This window comes from Elephantulus edwardii, unplaced genomic scaffold (assembly GCF_000299155.1).
Source record: "Elephantulus edwardii isolate Elephantulus edwardi_28Jun2011 unplaced genomic scaffold, EleEdw1.0 scaffold00163, whole genome shotgun sequence".
Taxonomy (NCBI): Eukaryota; Metazoa; Chordata; class Mammalia; order Macroscelidea; family Macroscelididae; genus Elephantulus; species Elephantulus edwardii.
In genome coordinates, this window is record NW_006399913.1 from 35986 (window position 1) to 41545 (window position 5560).

At 40.5% G+C, this 5560-nt stretch overlaps 1 pseudogene; it reads left to right on the forward strand.

Moving 5' to 3' along the window:
- The first annotated feature begins 491 nt into the window (after positions 1-491).
- LOC102873959 lies at positions 492-1598 on the forward strand (annotated as a pseudogene).
- Positions 1599-5560: the final 3962 nt, after the last annotated feature.

Consider the following 5560-nt stretch of genomic DNA (forward strand, 5'->3'; position numbering starts at 1 on the left):
AATTATCTCATATTGCTATTATTTTTGTGACTTATAAAATTCTAGAAGAAAGGTTGGATTTCATATTATTGAATATATTTCTCTTATATATATATGTGATTTGCCAAAGATCAGAGATAATTTCAAGAAGCACCATGACCAGAACTTTTTTTTTAAAATTTTCACTCAAAACTTTCCCTTTCCCTGCTTCTGACTTTCTTAAAAATACTTAAAAATGTATTCCTGGGGGAGGGGCCTGTCCCCGCCCCATCTTCCTGACGGTACTGGAAGTGGCTCGTGGCACATGTGCGATGTCCTCGGGGTAGTGTGGCCGTTTCTGGCCCCGGGCGTGAGGAGCTCAAAGCCTCTGTCACTCAGGCTGGTGGTCCGTTGGTCCGTTCCCCTCGCCGTCTCTGTAGAGCGGGTCTCGGGTCTCCGGCTACCCAGCCAGTCCAGCCAGCCCCCCCCCCCCGCTGCCGGCTGCCCACCGCGGCGAGCCTCTCAGGACCAAAATGAGTCTCTTTGGAACAACATCGGGCTTTGTAACTGGTGGGACCAGCATGTTTGACAGCACAACCACAGACAATCACAACCCTATGAAGGACATTGAAGTCACATCTTCTCCTGATGACAGCATTGGCTGCCTGTCTTTTAGCCCACCCACGTTGCCGGGCAACTTTCTTATTGCAGGATCTTGGGCTAATGATGTTCGCTGTTGGGAGGTTCAAGACAGTGGACAGACAATCCCGAAAGCTCAGCAGATGCACACAGGGCCGGTTCTTGATGTCTGCTGGAGCGATGATGGGAGCAAAGTATTTACAGCATCTTGTGACAAAACCGCCAAAATGTGGGACCTCAACAGCAACCAGGCAATACAGATCGCATGGCATGATGCTCCGGTTAAAACCATACATTGCATCAAAGCACCAAATTACAGCTGCGTGATGACTGGGAGCTGGGACAAGACACTCAAGTTTTGGGACACGCGGTCATCAAATCCTATGATGGTTTTGCAGCTCCCAGAAAGATGTTACTGTGCGGACATGATTTACCCCATGGCTGTGGTGGCCACAGCGGAGAGGGGGCTGATCGTCTACCAGCTGGAGAACCAGCCGTCTGAGTTCCGGAGGATAGAGTCGCCACTGAAGCACCAGCATCGATGTGTGGCTATTTTCAAAGACAAACAGAACAAGCCAACTGGCTTTGCCCTGGGAAGTATCGAGGGCAGAGTTGCTATCCACTACATCAACCCCCCAAATCTTGCCAAAGATAACTTTACCTTCAAATGTCACCGATCCAATGGAACCAATACTTCAGCACCTCAGGATATCTATGCGGTCAATGGCATCGCATTCCACCCTGTCCACGGCACTTTGGCTAGAGTGGGGTCTGATGGCAGGTTCATCTTTTGGGACAAAGATGCCAGAACAAAACTAAAGACGTCAGAACAATTAGACCAGCCCATCTCAGCCTGCTGCTTCAATCACAACGGAAACATATTTGCCTACGCATCCAGCTACGACTGGTCCAAGGGACATGAATTCTACAACCCCCAGAAGAAGAATTACATTTTCCTGCGGAATGCCGCTGAGGAGCTGAAGCCCCGGAATAAGAAGTAATGACCTGTGCTTTCAGGCGGGCAGCCTGCGCTGCTCTCTCCATGTGGCTTCTGGTCTCGACTCCTGGGCCTTCAGCCTCGGCCATGGACTTCACCCCTAGAGGGAGCAGTGTGCTTGCTCTGCCACCCCTGGCTGCTTACCGTCTCCATTCCACTGTCCAGGACAGGTTGCCTCCACAACTTTCAGGGTTTGAAGTGGTGTCAGTGCTTCATTCATCAATGTATGTGTTTGAGAGGGTTGGAAAACATCCTTTGAACCCTGTACTGTGTTTTGTAATAAAATATTTTGAAGACAGAAAAAAAAAATGTATTCCTACTTTACCTTCACCTTTGGATCTCCAGATTAAATAACATAATGAAAAAACAGAAGTTCTGATAGAATCATTATCATACTCAAATAATCAGTCTTCTCTTTTTAGACTTTTATTTTTTCCTATTTGTTGAAGCCTGTTACTTGAGTAAAGAATGACATCTAGCTATTTATCGAAAATATGCATTGCAGATTTTTTACATAACTATGCTTTGGACTTTTTTTTTCCCACAGGATAGAGCAGGGTTTAGGGCTGTTGTACATAGGGTCGCTATGAGTTGCAAATGACTCGACGGCACATAACAACAACAACAGCAATGCTTTGGACCTGGGACGCTCTGTGGCCTAGTGTCAAGAAGATGCACTGCAATCCCAAAGGCACAAGATTCAAATCCACCAGGTGCTTCAAGGGAGAAGGATGGACAATCTTCTCCTCTGAGAGAGAACAGGTGGGCTGGTGATAGGGTGACTATAATCGTACTTTATTGGTGCTCCAATAATAGCATCATAAACCTGTGAACACAACTTCCTTTTCTCATGTCAATCCAGTACATAGGTAGGGAAATTGTGTGAATGTCTCATCATACCAAAGTTGGATTTTTGGCTAGTACAACTCTGGACTCTTCACCTCACTCTCAATCACTGCCACCATCAATCACATTCCATGCTCTTTCAACCCAGTAAACTAAATCATCTGCTTAAAAAGCTCCTGATTTCTAAGAACAAGATCTTCAGACTTTTTTCTCTCTCTTTAATCTTAAGGCTAAATTTAAGAATGTTCTACAAAATGTACCTGCAAAGATTGCAATGAGGGATAGAATATATGACTGAGGCATTTTTTTCCCCTCAGTTGTTTCTTATGCTGTAACATATCATGGAGTCGAACTGACTCATAGCTAACCCTCTAGTGGGTTTTCATAGACAGTAAATCACATGGGAGGAGAATGGCCATTCTTTCTTCCACCAAGCAGCTGGTGGATTTAACTGCAAATCTTTCGGTTTCCTATTTTCAGTAGGGAAGAATAACGATTGTTTTTAAAATAATAGTTAAACAAAGGACTATATCCTAATGTAAATCAGAGGCATAATAAATGAAGGCAAAGACAAGTAGAAAGCAATGGAGACATCCTGTATGCTTGTACTTAGAAAGGAAGTACCAGAATATAACCCCCTTCAGGAAAATGCCACAGATGGAGATTTTCCAGGCCATTTGGAAGTTTCTGGGGTCTAAAACTCAGGCACTTTAACCAGATGGAACCGCAACCAGAGAAAATGAATGTTTAGATGAAACTACACTATTTTAATCTCTAATTACCAGATTCATGAACTAGTTTCACTGAATAAGTAAAGGCAGTTTAGATGTGTTTCAAAGAGTTCCCTTTATTTCCATCTTTCTTTGAACATCACTAAGTAGATGCCTCTCTGTTGAGCACTTTACCTGACTAAACCATTTTTTAATGTCAATATTTTCTTGAGAATATAAAAGAAAGATAACATAGGTCATGAACAGATTCCAGGTATAATGAATATAGGTTTTACAGAATGTAAAAACTATGACATTCTCACCTGAACTGAAGAAGACTACTGCTTCAAAAGAATCTCTTATTGGGGTATTCAAAGCAATCCATTGCAAGATATAAAGTATATATTGGAATTTATATTTTTTTATTGTATGGGTAAGTAAAAAATAATCTAGCTTTATAAACAGTAATATAATATAGCCTATATATCTGTGTATCTAATATACATTCTCCAAAATTGCCACTGACATGACTGAAGCATCATAGAAGCTTAAAAATACTACACTAAGCCTCTTCATTTGCTTATGACCATTTAACAGCTGTTGATGCAAACATTTTAGGAAGATATAGAAGTTTAGAACTATTTATGTTGGGCTTTATGAGTTAGAAAATATAGTTTTGAATGCAATATTAATTTTTCAGAACTAGTGAAGGAAGTTATGAAAGTTCTTTACTTTTCCTCCAGTTACGATTGTTACGTACTGTCAAGTTAGAATAAATTCAGCTGACCTTCCAGTGAGTTTTCAGAGGCAGTATATGGCACAAGAAGAGACTGCCTATCTTTCTCCTGTACACGTTGTTAGTGGGCCTTACTAAATTTTTTTTCCATTTTGTTATTCTCAAGTCATGAGATCCTTCTCTCTATTTTTTTCTTTATCAGATACCATCTTTGAAGACTGAGACCCTCTCCTCTATGAAACTTTTATTGACTATTCCAGAGCTTTACGGTCATTTCTTCCAAATACATACATTACTTACAATCTATACAATTCAGTGTTTTTACAATCTATATAATCTCCTCCCATGTGATCAATTACTTCTTAAAACCCACTAGAGGGTCAGCTATAGGTCTGTTCCAACTCAACAATACTCTGCAATGATATATATCTTTCTCTATTGAAAGTTTATTATGTGCAGACATTTAAACAACATGATCTCTTAATACAACATGGTAGTCAGAATAATGGCTCCCAAACATACAGACATTTAAATAATATGATCTCTTACTACAATAAGAAGAATCATGGCAGTTGAATAATAGCTCCCAAAGATAGTCACATTCTAAGTTCTGGAATTGGTGAATAGTTTACAGGACAAAAGAGATTTTTCATATGGGATTGAGGTTATGGATCTTAAGATAGGGAGCATGTCTTCGGCTATCCAAATGAGCCCAATGTAATTACATGAACCTTCAAGAAGTGAAGAGGAATGCATCAATTCTTTTATCATCCTTTTTCATTTTTCAGCATTTGCATACAAATGAGACAATCTAAAATACCCAGATTTTAGAATATGAAATTTCCTACATCTATCTTCTCTGTATTAGCTGATGTAGTATTGGCTAGATAGACCCCCAGGTCTTCCACGGAAAACTTGATGCTAAGAATGCTGTCAATCCAGAGCCTTCAGCTATCAGCCCCTTCAAAGGTTATCCTCACTACATAGTCACCCTGACCGAATACACTTAACTCAGCATTGTCTACTGAAAAGAACTGATTTATATTGGTGTCCTAGGACTTAGTCGTGTGCATCAAACTTGCTTCAAGTAAATATGAAGTCTTTGTAGCTCCAGATCTCTCCATAAGGTCAACTGAGACTGCTATTTACCTCACAGATGATCTTCTATGCTATTTCCTTTCCCTTCCACCAGAATGGATCCCAAGGGCATTCCTTAATGGATATTCTGCGAGGGAAATGGTTTCTAAGAATCTTCTCATGAGCCAAAACCATAACATGGCAACAGTCCTTTTTGGTTAGTTAGCACATCTGAAAATTGGATGATTTTTTGGATAATTTACCCAATATTTGGTGTAAAATATTAACTTCTTGTAACACATTTTCAAGTATACAAAAAGATTATTGGAATTTTGCTTGTAGCTTCTAGTCTTCAGTTTGCAGATTTAAAATTTCATAAATTGTCTTCATGTGGTTAGTGTTTTAGTTCTAGTTGTTTGCCATTGAGTGGGAATTGACCCAAAGCTGACCCGCCAGTGGGTTTTCAGAGGCAGTAAATTACATGGAAGGAGATTGTTCATACTTATCCTACGGAGCATCTGGTAGATCCAAACTATGTACCATTTGTATTAGGGAGTTCAGGTGGTCTAGTGGTAAGAAGCTGTTCTGCAATCCTGA